The sequence below is a fragment of the Haemaphysalis longicornis genome, unplaced genomic scaffold (genome assembly GCF_048455015.1).
Source record: "Haemaphysalis longicornis isolate Haplotype H1 unplaced genomic scaffold, Haemaphysalis longicornis Haplotype H1 scaffold_14, whole genome shotgun sequence".
NCBI lineage: Eukaryota > Metazoa > Arthropoda > Arachnida > Ixodida > Ixodidae > Haemaphysalis > Haemaphysalis longicornis.
This window is the reverse complement of record NW_027526245.1, coordinates 47,296,509-47,313,842: the sequence shown is the minus strand read 5'-3', so window position 1 is coordinate 47,313,842 and position 17,334 is coordinate 47,296,509. Positions and strand designations below refer to the sequence as shown.

The 17,334-nt window shown below is 42.1% G+C and overlaps 1 long non-coding RNA gene across 1 annotated transcript in view; it reads left to right on the top strand.

The window, feature by feature from the left end:
• The window catches only part of LOC144165078 (uncharacterized), a 36,118-nt gene extending 19,258 nt beyond the window's left edge, over positions 1-16,860 (top strand). The window contains exon 2 of the long non-coding RNA XR_013321339.1: positions 16,450-16,860. This is a non-coding gene — a long non-coding RNA (uncharacterized LOC144165078). The remainder of the gene's footprint in view (positions 1-16,449) is intronic.
• The last annotated feature ends 474 nt before the right edge of the window (positions 16,861-17,334 follow it).

Genomic DNA, 17,334 nt, shown 5'->3' with positions numbered 1-17,334 from the left:
GGGTGAGGACGAAGCCGAGTGGTGTCTGCCAGCAAAGCAGGCTCGAATACTTCCAGGAGAACACCAAGAGAAGGGCACTAGGCACTTCATGAGGCAGGCACACACTGCCAACTCTGCCCGTTGGCGAATACAGTGTTGGGACAAGAAAACGATGCACGGTTGCATCTAATGTCGACTGTTCTTCTGCATTACAAGGTACAAAAGGTGTTTCAAAATTGCCGAGACTGAGTGAACACGACCGAAATTTCTGTTTGGCAGACAAATGCCTTTTTTGTGTTCTTTATGCACTGCGTTACTTTTTTCCTTAATAAATAATCTTTCAACCCAAGTTAGAGCACAATTTCTCCTGTGCGTCATCCCATGCAGGGTGAGTGAAAAAGCCGGGGTAGCATCCCACAGTCCAATATGTTGGATATCGCGCTAAGGTGAAACCAGTGAAACTCTAGTTATTGAACAATACGAAACACATTACTCGTTCACAATGATGTTAGGTTAGTCTGAAAGACTAGGAAAAACCTGTGCACCCAAATGCATCCCGGGTCACAGGAGAATAAAACACTAAACAAAAAAATACTTTGTCCCTATGGTCCTTTTAGGCATTTAATTGTGCCCATTCTATAGAAAAACGGTGAATACCTCTGATTTACAAAAAGGGAGATTCCAAAGGCCTCATGACAGGCCCATCAGCCTACACTCAGTTGAATACAAGCTCTTTACCAAAGAAATAGTTAACTGCATGTTACAGCAAAGACTCCAAAAAACCCAGTGAGAAGGCTTTGTGTGAAAAGGGATACACAAACAAGGATCACATCTACACTGTAAATCAAGCAATACAAAAATCCGCATAGTAAGCCCTTTTCAAATCTTTTTGCAAGGCATTTATGGACTGTAAAAAACGTTTCATTCTCTGTTCGCCGCTAAAATTCCTGATGCATTTACAGACAGGGGAATCGAGAATAACTACGTAAGACTCCCAGATGACATACCGTATTTATTCGCGTAATGATCGCACGTTTTTCCAGAAAATGTGATGCAAATTCAGGGGTGTGTTCATTACGCGGGGTAAATATTTCGCGAAAAACTTGTGAGCACAGAAAACGCGAGCAAGTTGCGGGTCAGAATTTTTACGATTAGTCATATGAAGATAATAAAAATATTAAAAACAAAGTAAACTCTCCGCACAAGCTCCAGCCGCTTTGGAAAGTGACTCAAAATGCAGTGCTTTCATGAATTACGGACTGCGCAGGAACGAGGTTGCTGGGAGGTCGCAAGAGGGCGACATAAAAGTTGCTGCCGCTTTCACATTACGGGACATCAAAACAGACATGGTGGTCGATGCAGCAAGCTGAGTGAATGTTTTTCTTTGCCTTGTGAGTGGAGTATGTGCATTTAGTGAGTTTCTTCCTCATCAATATTTAACGCATGCTTGCCGATATCGCTAATATCGGCAAGTCTGTGGCAATAACGTAGCCATGTCCACTTTGAAAGGAAAGAAAACAGAGGTAAGCACGATCATCATCAGCTGACTTCACACACATATGACATATTGCTGCGGCAAGTTCAGGGTGCATTCATTCAGCACGAAATTTAAAAAATAAAATTTTGACGACAAACTTCAAGGGTGCGGACATTATGCGAGTAAATACGGTAAAGGAGGAATGTAAGGGCAGGATAATCTTTCACAACCACAGCGATAAATTCACGATCCAAAAACGAGCTGAGCCGGGAGATAAAATTTCAAAAAAACTGTTCATAGTATGTCAGGAAGGGGTATCAAGAAATGGTGACTGCGAAAACACCGCGTAGCGGATAAACGGAGATAACATGAACAATTTGAGGCTTGAATCGGCACCATTTTATTAGGTTAGCTTGCAGAACACCAGCAAAAATGGTTTAGGAGCTACGCTGAGAAAGCATGGCCGCGGTGCTACAAGAAATGTGAATAAATCTAAAGTAATAATAAATAAACATGCCGAACGCGCCTTTTCAGCATATGTAACGCAAAGCTAGAACAAGGAGAAAGATATCGCTTCATCGGACAGATTGTCAGGGCTCACCCTAAGCATAAGAAGGAAATCCCAAGCCGAATAGGGATCGGCTATATTGCACTCGGCAGGCACTCCAAAACAACAGAACTAAAGCCAGCTCTACGCTAAAAAGAAAAAATATATATACAAACCATGCCTCGTGCCGGTTACGACATATCAAGCGGAAACTTGGCGGGCTAATAACAACTGGAAGGCAAACTTCGGTTACCTCAACAGGCCATGGAATGTATAAGGATAAGAGCAACGCGTAGGAAAATGAAACGAGCTTTCTTGAATAGGGAACAAACAGTTGAAATCATACTTCTATATGATACTTCTAATACAGAAAAAGAAATGGGCTTGGACTGATCGTGTAGTCAGGCGTTTATAATCACAACCTTTTGACCGCCAGTGTAACAGAGGGGACACAAACGAAGGGGTCTAGAAGAAAGGGAACGTCAGTAACCTCGATGGAGGAACCAAATCAGGATGACTACAGAATCTGTCCCAGCGGCGCAGGACAGGAACGCATGGGGGTGAATGGGAGAGGCCTATGTCTTGGTGTAGACCTAAGTAAGGTGTTGCTGATTTTGATGATTTTGGCATAAGATAACTCTCAGTTGGACAATATCCTATTAAGCTATAATTAAACCACCACTTATGCACTACAGAAAATTGTGAAAATAGACAAGTTATTTTATTTTGATGTTGCCTGGCATTCAAACATGAAATTTATTGTGTTGCAAGCGATTCACGGTAACCACGATAGAATGGAGCTAGCGAACGCTTATGTTTAACATATTCTATTCAGAAGTATAAACAAACCGAAAATTTCATGCCTTAGGAAATGTCACACAGCGACCTAATCCTTTACCAACGGTAATAATTCACTAAAATACGTGTAAGCGTAAGGTGACAGACACACGTTGAGTTAAAATGTACACGTTTTCTGAATAAAAAAGACATTTTGCGTTGCTGCGGTCCCATCCGGTGCCATTCACTCACATTGTGCGGGTCAACCGTGAGGATACTGCGACCGAGCACTATAGTTCTCGCTGGTATGCCTTCAAAAGGCAGCCGTATATAGCGCAGGGCGATTATAGTAAGAGTCCGGTTTCAACCAACCTTAGAACGCAATGTGGCCTGTCTGTCAGTGTTTGAAGCTTTTCAATGAATATGTTATATAGAAGGCATGCCGAGTGACCAAAATAACGTTACGTTCTCGGAGGCTCGGTCTGTGGTGCTGAGCTCGGGATCGATCAAAGCGCACAGTGCAGTGCCATCGAAAACCAATAGGCACTCATCTCGACTACTTGCGCTTGCGTGCACACTGGTAAACGAGACACAAGACGAATGAGGAAAATGAATTGGGAGGAGGGGTTATTAGCTTCTTCCTTTGTCCATGCCACTTCAATCTTAGAACAAACCGTAGTTTAGCTGTAGAGGGGCTCTGTTTTATCTTTAAACTACAGACCCCGCGATGTTTCGACTTGCAGCGCGGGTATCAGTAATTACGTTGGCGATAGTGAACTAGAATGATACTTTTTGTTCAGTATTGTAATTAGCCCAGGTTAAAACGGGGTCTAGCGCACGGTGTTGTCATTTGTTTCGGCTTTCTGAACGAAGACGTTCTTGATTATAGCAGTGGTAAACCTGTATCGATAAAAGCTTTGGCCGTTGCCAAATTTCCTTCAAGTAATTGGGTAGCCAGTACGCTCAGTTGTGAATTACAAACAAACGTGTTTTGTTTCGTGCAGTCCGTGGAGGACGTGCTGCTTTGCAGGGCATCTTCTTCACAGAGACAAAGGGCACTAATTCTATTTCAAGTGTTTTGTCAAGATACTTTTACGGGTAATGTTTATTAGTTTTATGACTGGTTGCTTGCGTTGCCGAGAAGTATTTCTATGTTCAGGCAACTGCGCAGTCACTTCTTCACTTGTGACAGAAGTGTCATGGCTTTGTTAGCGATCGGTTTGTGCGGGCGTAAAACATGGTCTTTTCGCTTGAGGAGAAGGCTTCCCCTTTTTTCGTGTATAAAGCCTTTCTGAAATGCAGAGTTAAGTGCGGTCAATTTTTGCTTGCGGCTATCAATCAGGCAGTCCTTGACTGTTGCTATCAGAAAATACTGAATAAAAGAAGCTTACAGTTGTACTTGATCTCCTTCCAGGCGGGCGTCAATGCAATATTTAGAGTGCTTTTAAGGTTAAGATTCCATGTATAAGATAAATTTAGTTTTACCGTGAGATTAGATTGTACAGCCTTAAAAATTGTCATCACGTGTTTTAAATTTCCCTGGGAAATATTGGTGGTACACGACGACTTGGGGTACAAGTGCAGGCATTACGCTGCATCAACGCACAAAAGTATGCTGCCCTAATGCAGAATCTACAAAAAACTACATATAAAACGTGGAACAGTAAAACGGAATGGCAGCAGCAATGCGAGAAAGTACTCCATAAATGAATGCACTTTTACCGCATTATGTAACCACCTCATTTTATTACCAGAACTGGCTACGGTTGCGCTATAATTCTCATTTCATTTTTTGAACACAATGAAACAGTGTATACTCCTTACATTTAAGATCACTGAAGAACATTTGAAAATTTTCAAATGATTTTTAAAAAAGGTATGGGCTCCTCAATGATTGTGGAGGATAGGTGTTTAAATAAAAACGCAGATTGCTGCGATACAAATCCTTGAAATTCCCTAATGCCCATTGAAAGAACCCCGCCTGAAATAGCTTCATACCTCAAGTTTACTTATACTACAATTTTGGAGAAATGCTCTTGTTTATAAGATGCGACGAGGCGCTTTACGGAGCGCACAGAAGTTAAGAAAAATAGGTGCTTTTGCTATTTTCGGCGAAGATCGCTTAGCAAAAAATAACAGAAATAAAAAGAAGAGGCCAGGAAGCGAAACAGACAAGGAAATTGGAGGCTGGAGCAATGAGGAGTGCTTGAGAATACTTAGCTGGACGTCAACGCCAGGAAAGTCCAACGCGAAGGCAAGTCTCCCTTCTGGTCTTCGTGACTTCACACATGTGGACATTTGCCGCAATGCCGTCCGTATTGAAACCCCAAGCGCGCGGCCACACCGCCTCGTCCTCGGCCTTTTCCTACCGAGCGAACGTGGCGGACACCTACGCCGCCAGACAGGCTCATATCTCTCCCACCGCTACTGAACGCCAACTTCTGCCAGATAACATCCTAACACTCTTCTAGTGACTATCCTGATTACATAAGGTTAATTGTTTTTAGTGTGTATTTTATGGGCAATTGGTCCTGTCAGTACCATTGACCACTGGCCGACGTTTCCCGCCCTCTATTCTCCGTCCCTGGTACAATATACAACTAATTCACACGTATTATATGCACTGACCTAATACACCAGGGTGATTTTTAGCATTCTTCCTAAAAACCTCCCATTGGTCGGCAATAGTAGATAAACTATCTGAAAATGTTTTTTTTGTAAAACTCGTAGGAAGACTAAATTTTCACTCTTCATGTTTTGGGAAAGCGGTGCTACATGACGTAACAGTGGAAAGTAGTTCTAGTGAAAAGAACGTGTCATAGTTTAGATGAGTAAAAATTGCAGCTAGGCGGCAAAGTTTATCGGGGCACCTAAGCGTCCTTGCGCGCTGCGAGAGGTGAAAGCCTAGCTGCGGTTAGTAAGAACTCCTTTTCCGTCTCTTTTTCTTTTAGCAGACTCCTTCGACCAGATTCTTTCAATACGCCATGTATTCATGGCTTTCTTCGTTGTTGGTTTTCTTTTTACGGTTGGAAAAACGTCCGCAACCAGGATGCCCCGCGCCACAGTTTCCATAGAGTCAAGGTTCCGCGTGACTGGTGTGCACCTGTTTTACTTATCCCCCCTGATGATGAGCTGCCAAGTAGAAGTCTCAGTACTTCTACTTTCACAATTCAAATTAACGGTTTGGTGAGTTTTGTGAAGTGGAAACTTTAGCCTCTCAACGCTCCCGAAGACAAGATCAAAAGCACAAACAACAATTGTTCTAGCGCTCGAACCGTGTAGGCGCCGTTGCTGCGGAGCACTTATGCAGCTAAAAGCGACCCACAAGAAAGGCTGCGTCTCCATGACGCGTGTGTCTAATCGTCGGAGTCTTGACTTGTGCGCTCCTAACTTTTTCATTGTATAATAACTGAAGGTTTGCCATACAAAAAAGAAAAATTAGTGTTTACATTGTGGGTACAGGAGAGGGTTGGTGTTATAGAGACCCGGGTTCGGCTCCTACCGAATCACAAGTTTTTTTATTTGTTTTTTGAAATGGCAGGAATTTTCTCTCGAGACAACAACGGCACTTTTTTCGCAGAACAACGCACAAAAGGCTTTGGCGTTAAACAGAAGCGACTGTCGGCAATGCCGACACACCAGTTGACGTAAAAATTCCAAGCACCTAAAATTATTTTTACTACTATTTATTTCATACAGAAAGACTTTCTCAATAATCATACAGGGTGGGCGTGCTAATATACACATGGGCGAAAAAATCAAGCAATGTCGACTATAACGAAAGAAACGGAATTACAATATGCTGGTGGAAATAAAACATAGTGATGAAATATAGTGCACCTAATCATGGGCAGGTCGCAAAACACGATCGGGGTATCCGCAGGTAATACAGTGATCAGTATGTTCGGAAGAGCTCACACACAATCAATGAAAGAAAGTTTTACTCTTTATAAAATACGAAAGATTAACGCATTCACTGGGCAATGTATTCATCCCTTCCACTGCTGAGGGAAGAATGAATATTTGAATGTGCCCAGCGTGACATAAACGGCCTGATGCGCTTATTATTGTTGGTACATAGGGAGTGGCGATTCACAGCTTCATATAGTTGTCTTTATCTGTGTTTAAATCGTGCTGATATAAAAGAAGAAGAAATATTAAGGAACAGACACGGCAACGGGTCGCAAGAGTCGGTATTCAAGCCCGCCAATGCAGATCACTGCCAATATCATGCCTCGAATACTTCGGATACACAAAGCGAAGGGCCTGGTGTTGTCCGTTTTCTAATTTGTTGGAAAGACATTCTTGATGGGTGTTCCAAACAAGGCTGGGGTATTCGAGGATCGGCTTTATGAGAGGTTATAAGATGTTAGTTTTGCATTAGAATGCGCCAATGCAAAGTTTTGATGTAGGAACTCTAGCTGGCGATAGGCTTTTGTGCATGTGCTGCTTATATGTGCATCCCACCTCAGTTTACTAGTAAAAAACACACTCAGGTATTTAACAGTGTCGTTTGTTGCCATGCTTGTCCCAACTAAATTATAATTAATATAGTGTATTTATTTCATTGAGGCATTCTAAGGCAAGCTCTTTTGGACACATTAATTTCCATTCGCCGCTCAAGGCACTAAATAAAATATTAGCTATGGTGGTGTTATGTCTAAGGTGGTCATCAGCAGTGGTAATAGTAGTGTACATCACGCCGTCTTCAGCGAATACTCTCATTTTAACTTTAAGTTCCAGGCACGTATACCGATTTATAACGATACCGTTTATAACAATATATAGGATATAATAATGAACCGCTACGGCAACGTATGCTGTTGTATGTTTTCCATAGGAAAATAAACCGCTTATTACAATGCTCCAGTGCCACGATATCCAATATAACAATTGAATCGGGTTACAGCAAGCACCGAAAATGCGAGCCGTCACCGGCTCTCCGCGCCAACCACGCCGACACCATGCGCCGTGATGCCACTCGCATCCAGTTCACCGTTCAGAAAACGAGTCACCTGCACCGCTTACGAGGAAGCGAGAGGAGAGGGGTACAGTTTTTCTTCCAAACACCTCTCCCAATGCCGCCGCTTTTGCTCCGTCCTGGTGCCTGCTGCTTTGAATTTGGCTGCGTGCCTCTTCAAGTATCTCCATTTTTCCGCGGATCAAGCGCCAGTGCCGATGTTTTGGAAAAGTGTGAGTGCCCCACCGAAGAGGAGATTGTTGCGCGGATACGTGCTACGGACAGCGGTGGCAGTGACAGCTTTGACGACGCGGCTGCACAGCCTACTCGGGTAGCTCCTTTGCAGGAGGCCCAACGCATGATAGTCTCTCAGGAACTTCATTTCCACCAGTGACCTTTCGCTCAGCTAGGTGATGCACCTATAGATGCTCTTGAAAAAGATGTGCGCCAGCTTCATGTGCAGCAAACAGAGCTGACCAAGTACGGCTTCTTTACCGCAAATAGTTAGCAGTACAACCTTGCTTGCCCGCGAATAAAATGTTTTGAGCTCTGCTCTGGCTTGTTATTTAGCAACCAGCATATAACAATCATCGGTAATAACGATCGGATTTTCTTGGAACTTAGATATTGTTATAAGTAGCCTAGACCGTAAATATTATTGACATTTAGTAGAAACCAGATGGGTCATAAAACGGAACTTTACGGTACTCCGGAAACATATTTCCCATAAATCAGAGGTTGTGTTGTTTACGGTTACACACGGGGTACAATTTGAGAGATACATTTTTTTCCATAGCATTATGTTACTGTTAATAGCAATAGATTAAAGTTCGTCAATGAATTTACTGTGAGGTACCTTATCAAAATCTTTCGCGAAGTCTACAAACATGGTGTCCGTCTGCACTTGGGCGTTTAGAATAGTAACGAAATCATGCGCGGTTTCCAACAGTTGAGTAACAGTAGACAGGTATTCACGGAAGCCGTGTTGGTTTGGGCGCATTAGGTTACCCTCTAAATAGGTCATTACTGTCTTGTTGAGCATATGTTTCAACAATTTAGAGCAGCAACTAGTTAGTGAGGTAGGCCTAAATGTTTCTATCTACAGCTTGCTGCCGCCTTTATGAATTATAATTATTTTGCACACAACCAGTCTGCAGGCAAAGAAATTGTTAGCAGGGATGCTTTAAAAAGTGCCTCAATAAATGAACATAAATTCTCTGCGTAGCGCCGAATGAAAACGTTTGCAATATTATCAGAACGCACTGATATGTTAACATTAATTTGCAACAACAGGTTCATAATAACTTCCCTAGGGAAAACGACTCATCTCCGATGACGACCTAAAGTACGTCTCTAAGGAGGAACTTCTGGAAGGTCTGAAAGAACAGAACGTCACCAATGTGTATAGAACCAAATCAAAAGAGAAAACAAAAAATCTAGAGCAAACACATCGTCCTTACCTTTGCATCAATCATACTTCCAGAATCTGTGGAGGTAGGATACTTAAAAATGAAACTGAGACCGTATATTCCAAATCCTCGGCGATGCTACAAGTGCCAACAAAACGGTCATGGCTCGCTAAGCTGCCAGGGCCAAGACACATGCACCAAATTTGCCTCTGATTAACACCTTGCCGAGAACAGGGAATCCGGACAACTCTGTGTGAACTGCAAGGGCAACGACGCAGCATAATCTCGTGTTTGCCCAGCGTTGAAAAAAGAAAAACAGGTCACCACTCTGAAAGTAACTGAAAACCTTACATTTCGCAAAGCACGGAGGCGTCTGACACCAGCGCATACCCGATTCTACTCCGTTGTGGTGCAACAGGGCGCGGCATCAAAGCTGTCTTCGGCGCCTGCTGAAGCCACACAGAGTGAGGCTGAAGCCACGCCCCCACGCCCATGGTCGAAGCAGCTAGCGCTGCTCCACCACCCCCCAAGCGGGCTGCACGGACCCCTAGTTTGGCAGTCCCGAAGGCCTCACCCCATACGACGAGGTCCAACTCTTCAACAGCCGTGCATCCTGCACGAACCTCCAGCGTCTCTGAAGAGACAATGGACACAACCGAGGGAGGTTCTCGACCGTCTACTTTGGAGGTGCGGCGGAACTCCTTAGAAAATGGAAAGAAAGGCAAAAACCGTATCACGTGACCGAAAACCTAGTTTTCACCTGATACAAATATAACATGGCATTCCTAGTGCACTGGAATTGTAGAAGACTTTTAAATAATTTAAATGACGTCAAAGAAATACTTCAAACTCATTTACTCAGTCTCATTGGAACCTCAACCTAAGAACATACTGAAAGAATAACAGGTCTTTTGTTGTGACCAAGAGCAGGTGACTAGGCACTTTGGGGGTGCCGCCATAATTGCGCAAAATGATACTGCAGCTCAAAAACACAAACTGAAAACTATGCTAGAAGCAGTGGCTGCCACCCTGCTTGTATTTAAAACACTCACAGTCTGCTTCTAGTACTTGGAACCACAACTCACGGTAAGACTGCTTGATATAAAAGATTTAGTAAATCAGTTACCAGAACCGTTCTTAATAGTAGGTGATTTTAGTTCCCACTCATGTTTTTGAGGAAGTGAAAAAAGTGATGTAAGATGCCGTATTGCAGACGATTTGATTTTGTCCAATAATGAATGCCTACTGAATACTGGCAAGCCTACATACTGCTCCCCAAGCTCAGGAAAGATGATCTGTTTAGATTTATCCTTTAGTTCACCGTCTGCTTTTAGCGACTTTAAATAGGATATCATACACATCCCACATGGGAGCGATCATCTACCTGTACTCATTAGCCTAACAGCATCACCAACCATTGTCCCGACGAAACCACGCAGGTGGAAGCTTCAGTTTGCTGACTGGTGACTTTATACTTCGGAAGAAAATTTAGACCAAGTTTTTTCAGACAGTCTTAACATTGACAGATTGAGTGATGTGTTTACATCCCACATTGTTAATGCTGCACGCATAGCTATCCCACAGTCCACGGGAGTGGTGAGGCACAACCACCAAGTATGGTGTTCCCAAGAATATAAGGAGGCAAAGAAGGAGCAAAATAAAGCATGGGGGGTCTTTAGAAAGTACCCAACATCGGAAAATCTAATAAATTTAAAAAGGTAAGAACTAAGGCAAGGTACATTCGCCGCGAAACTAAGAAAGCCTCATGGCAAAATTATGTCTCCCCCATAAAAAGCTCCGCAAAGAGCTCCGCAACATCAAAAAAGGTATGGCAGCGAATTCGTAAGCTAAATGGGACGTATTCCCCCGACAAACTTCCCTTTTAACAGCACCGGATGTGCAAACAAGCATATAAGGACCGGTAGATATATTGGTTGAACACTTCGCCAAAGTATCAAGTTCCGCACACAACACCCAAGCGTTCTTACAGTGTAAAAACGCAGCAGAGAAACAACGACTGCCAACATACGGTTGCACAAACTACATTCCACGAAATAAAAAGAGCTCTTTTGTATGGTAAGCCTGCCACCTCCGGGCCAGACTATATACATTATGAAACGCTCGCTCATCTATCTGGTCCTGCTGTAGAAGCACTTATGAAGTTTTTAACAAAATTTGGTTATCGGGAGAAACGCCGGAAGCAGAAAAATGCTTTTATTATAGCATTCCTAAAACCCAGAAAACCGCCAACAACCCCTAGTAGTTATACACCAATCGCGCTTACGAGCTGTCTGTCCAGAACGTTTGAACTTGTGAATACTATGTTACGTTTTGTCGTACAATCAAATGAACTTATAGACATTCACCAGTGCGGTTTCAAAAAAGCATGCTCAACAACTGAACATCCTGTCCGCCTCAAAAATACCCTACGAGAAGCATTTATACACAGACAACACAGTCTTGCTGTCTTTTTTATGTTGAGAAGGCTTATGACACTACATGAAGGTTTGTTACAATGCGGGATTTAGTAGAATTAGGCATCATTGGAAGAATGCTTAATTGCCTGAACGACTTCATGACAAATCGTTCATTTAAAGTGCGCCTGGGCTCGACCCTGTAGAGAAATTTCGTACAGCAGAACGGTGTCCCTCAGAGCTGTATTCTTAGCACAACACTGTTTCTGGTAAAAATGAATTCCATATGTAAAATATTTCCAAGGTCGAATATATATTCTATTTGTGTTGATGACCTTCAAATAGTTGCACATCCTCTAATGTAACGACATGCAGAGACAGGTATAGTTGACTATAAATAAACTGACAACATGGGCAGACAGAAATGGTTTCCAGTTTTCACCACAAAAAACAGTCGCTATTCTTTTCTTACTCAAACGAGGCCTTTCAGACCAACCCCATCCTACACCTACAAGAAATAAATTGGCCCATTAAAATAAAGACAAACTTCTCGGCATAACATTTGACAAAAAACTCACTTTCCTGCCTCAAAACACTATCTTGAAAAAGAAAGCATCCCGAGCTCTAAATACACTTAAGTTTCTGTCACGCAAACACTGGGTTTCCGACACGTCATGCTTTCTACAAATTCATCGCTCCGTTGTGCGCTCTTGCTTAGAATATGGTTACATTGTGTATGTCTCTTCAAGGCAGTCCTACATAAAACGACTGGATTTCGTACATAATTTAGGTTTACGTCTCTCATCTGGTGCATATAGGACATCACCCATTAGCACTCTTTATGTTGAGACCAATGAACCACCACTTACATAAAGAAGAACCATGCTGACACGCTCATACATCCTAAAGAACCGTTCAGTAGCGAAGCATCCGTGCTATCCCATAGTTACCAAATTGCCGTCTAGGGCACTGTTTAATAACAAACCCCAAGCTATTAGACCATTGATCCTTAGGTTTGAAGAGAAATGCCAAGAACTTGGTATGCTGGACACATTACCTGGGACTGCCCAAAGAACAAAACAACTACCACCTTAGTATAAATTCCCTGCTGTGTGCGATTTTACACTTACACACTTTCAAAAAAAATAAAATACAGCATGAACACGTATTACCGGAGTTTTCGGCACTGAAAAAAATACAAAGGCTACACCTCATTTTACACAAACGGTTCCAAAACATCATGCCATGCGGGAGTGCAATGTTATAAGGTAAATGGGAGAAGGTGATCAGACTACCTCAGTGCGCCTCGGGTTTCACAGCGGAATCCTATGTAATTGCTGTGGCTGTACAAAGAATAAGAAGGGAAATCATTCCGAAAAGTGTTATCTACACACACTCGCTCAGCGTGATCAAAGCCTTACATTACAAAAATGCAGCTCAACCCATAATAGGAGACATAAAACGCAATTTAGAAACAGCAAAAACACAGGGACAGGAAATAAGGTTGTCCTGGGTTCGTAGCCATGTTGCGATCAATGGTAATGAGAGAGCCGATGCATGTTCTGCACATGCTGGTAACAAAACAGTAAAGCAAGTACATATTCCTGATAGCGACTGTATGAAATTTATGCTTATTAAACTGAGAGAAACATGGCAGTCCTCTTGGGATAACGGAACAAACAACAAACTTCACGTAGGTAAACCCACTACAGCACAGTGGGAACCAAGCAAAAATGAAGAACGCCTCACAGAAGTTATTTTATGCCATCTCCGCATTGGACATACACATCTGACGTATAACTTCCTTCTTATTAAAAAGATAAACCGAGATGGGAGGAATGCGACCCAGAGCTAACAGTAAGGCACATGTTACTCTCGTACGAAATTTGAGGTCCTGAGAAAAAACTATTTTAGGCTGTTCTGCAACGAACACATTCCATTTCACCACAGTCTACTTTTAGAAGAAAACACTCTTGCTAAAATTTCCTCCGTTTTTATTTTTATAAAAGAAGCAGGGCTTCAACAAGCTGTAACGCTGTAACCGGTTGTTACAATCGGTTATCCCCAAAATGCACAAAACCTGTTTAGGGCATGATAGCCTATGTTGCTTATCTGCCATAAAACACAACACAACAACAACATCAACAAGTCTTGCACATGTTATTCTAGTTGCAACATCACGCAAAGGAAGATCACAAACTATATGTGGTTCGCGGCCAACATAGTAAATACTCTTAGCTAGCCTATGTTGCTTATCTGCCATAAAACACAACACAACAACAACAACAACAAGTCTTGCACATGTTATTCTAGTTGCAACATCACGCAAAGGAAGATCACAAACTGTATGTGGTTCGTGGCCAACATCGTAAATACTCTTAGCTATGTATAATTGAGTTGCCCAGTCGTGATATGACAGACAGCAAGTGCTGAAGTGTGCCTCCAGGTCTGTTGTCTTTTGGATGAAGAGTAAAAACCGTCAAAGAGAACGTCTCAAAATATTTTTGAACATTCATTGCAACAGGAAGCATTTCAACAGCCTTTGTATTCCCCTCAAATGCTAACATAGCTCAAAGTTGGGCTTTGAGTGTCAGAACATTCAGTTTGTATCATTGTTTCTTCAAGCAAAAACCCCACGCAAAAATGTTTTAGTAGTGTCATTGCATTAGCTGTTCTGCATTTAGTGTCGCATTGAAAGCACGTTTACACGGTAAGAGGTTTTACACAACAGTATAAATGTTGTTACAAAAAAGAATGTGTACCCAAACGATTCAAATTGTGCAGCGCTATCTTTCTTATAACTGGTAAGGCTGCTGTTTATTGCAGTGAGGGGAAAGTGTGCGTTTAGGAGTAGAATTAAGCTCCGTGTTTATTCTTGCAATAAAAAGCGATCATAGTTGATTTTGTTTTTATCTGCAAACCAGTGTTTTTTAAAATATTTTTAGCGCCGTCTTACCATCATCAATTCTCACAAACATCATCTGAACCGAAATAACCTTTTTTATGGGCGGAGGGAACTTCTCGTGGATAGACATGGAATTGTTGCACGCAAACATTTCACTAAATGTTTACGCGGGACTTTGCAGAACAACAAAAAAACCGTCAGCAGAACATGCAGTAAAGCACTCTACAGTCTACCTTCATTTTGCGCAGCTGAGTTCCGCTTCACCAGAAATCTTACTACAAAACTGTTTCTTTAGATGACACCCAGTTTGGCAGCTCCAAACGACAGACGCCCAACGACCGTTGTTCCACTGGTTGTGTTGAATATACTACCATATTTTTCACATCAGCAGCATTTGACGTAGCACTTCAAATTATTTAAATGTAGCCTCATCCAAATACAAGCCTTATCAATAAAACATGTTCTTTGACATGCTCGTGATTTATCAATCGAATAACATAGGGCTTCAAACTAAACAAACCCGAACGGCTTAGGGATCAACGTGGAAAAGGTGGAAAAGAGAGGGGCAACAAACCAGAGCACTTACGAATGACTAGTGAAATTTTATTTTTACAGAGTTGGTCATAAATAACATAAGGACTCAATGTAATCATAGGGCTGTGCGAGAAGAAAAACCTATGTATGATTACGCACCGCCGTAAGATCTCTCACCGGAGTTTTGAACAGAAGCCTTTGTATTGAAGAGCTGGATAATTCGAACGCGACGGGCTTCCGCCACGCATATTTCCAACTACGTGTCCCCAATGGGAGCCTGGTGGCTGGCGCATGGCCAAAGAAACGGTCCCCTCTGACTACACAGGAGGCTTCGTTGCCTCCGGATAGGTAAACGCAATACAAAACCTCTACATCAGGTGCGTTGAACAAGTTTGTTTGCACAATACGTCAATGTGAAAACGAGTTTAAGGTGTGGCGCGTGCTAGCAGATGGCTTCATTTCTGAGGTTAGAAGCATAAACCTATGTGTTCCAGTGACCGTGAGGAGGTCCCGGATGATTTATCAGCGATGCCATTGCTCGGAAATAACTACAGACTAGAATACTACTGGACTCTCCCTCAGTGGTGCAAAACGCGAAAAGGTGGAGTCCTGCTACATTCACTTATTAGAACAAAAAAGGCCTAGATTTCGCCTTCACGCATAAAAGGCAAGATATAATCCCGTCCTTTTAGAGGCATTCAATTGCTGACACGCTCTACTGCTCAACATTTGGGATTTACAGCTTCGGTTCCTCACTTTCGCTAGTTCGAACTTTCAGTACCTCGAACGGAGGTGGTGGCGCCTCGGAGTTTCAATTAACGGGCTTTTTACAGTATAAGCAATAAATGACGAGTCCAATGACGGTAGGTTTGCGTTCCAGCTAGAAGTATTTATGCATCTTTTGTCTGTCCTTTCACAAGCCTTTCCTGTCCTGAGTGATGGAATTCAACTCACTGAGCATGCAACGTTTTCCGGTAATAAATTTACAGCCCGATATGACTGAACGCTGCCTATTCGAAAAGGTTTTTATTGGTGTTTTCAATACGTTTTTGGTAATATTAAGCCATCTACGGCGGGCTCTTTTTCAGTGATAGTATTAGATAATTAACTTGTTTATAGAGCTGAAAAATGTACCGCTGTTCAATCTTAACGTTCCCGTTCTTTTGAAGGAGTTGCGTTAGTTTTATTTTATGGTCAATCCCGTTAGCATCATGCTTATGATCATTCCACTATTGTACTTGGCTGCCCTGCTCCTTCGAAACGCTTTACGTGGAGAATAGATCGATATACGCCCATTGGTTGGGTAATTTTGTAAGGCCTCGTAAGTGCGTTCTTACTCTTGCATACGGCTTCCTGCTTGTGTAAAAACAAATAATAAGCTAATTCGTGTTGACTATTGCCTGGAGAATAACATGTTTTATGCACGCTGTTCTCGTTTTCTTTCCAGTGTTCTACTAACAACCCCCATGGAGACGCATGTGCCCCAGGGTGTAAGTGCGTTAATGTTAGGCAGAACGCTGGTGTGTTTGATGGTGTTTGTAAACGAAAGGAACAAATCACTATGACAAGTTCCGCCACAAAAACTACAACTAGTAGCAAAGGCATCAGTAATATGACCAGTAACGCTACCACTCCTGCTACTACAACTGCCAGCAATGAGGAAGGTTTCACCACAACAGCAAACACAACGGAAAATATCCCTACAACGACCATTACTACAACTGAAAACCAAACAAAAACTTCTGACGTTAACGGGTGCTAGTGTTCCTACGCTTGCCTCCTGATACAACCAACGGCGTCCAAAGTTTGGTTCCTAGTGTTTTCAGAAAGTGGCAAATAAAAGCAGTCCAGCTGATGAGCACTTTTCTAAAAAGTCACACGACGAAAATATATGAAAACTAAGAAATATATGTTTTTACTTTTGTAACCGTAGAAATTGTGCTTAAGAAACACCGCTCTAGAGGGAAAATAGAAATAGACTTTTTAAATAATTAAAGCTCTTGAAAAAATTATAACAAACTATTCGTGTGGTCAATACAGAAAAAAATATGCTCTTCTAACTGAACCAGCTTTGCTTCGTGCTTTCATTTACCTGTGAATAATAGTGAAATAATGATTGAACACCTCCTTTATTTTCAGAGCAATGACTACCCGAGAACTACCTGTTATATGTCATTAAGTTATTAGCAGTACCAGTAATATTATATTGTGCGAAATTAATTGACGTTCACCCATTTTATTTTCGCAGTGACCATATAAATATGGGTACCGAAGATATGTATTTAAAATTTTAACCGATTTATACAGTTATAATATAGTTTACCGCGAACAA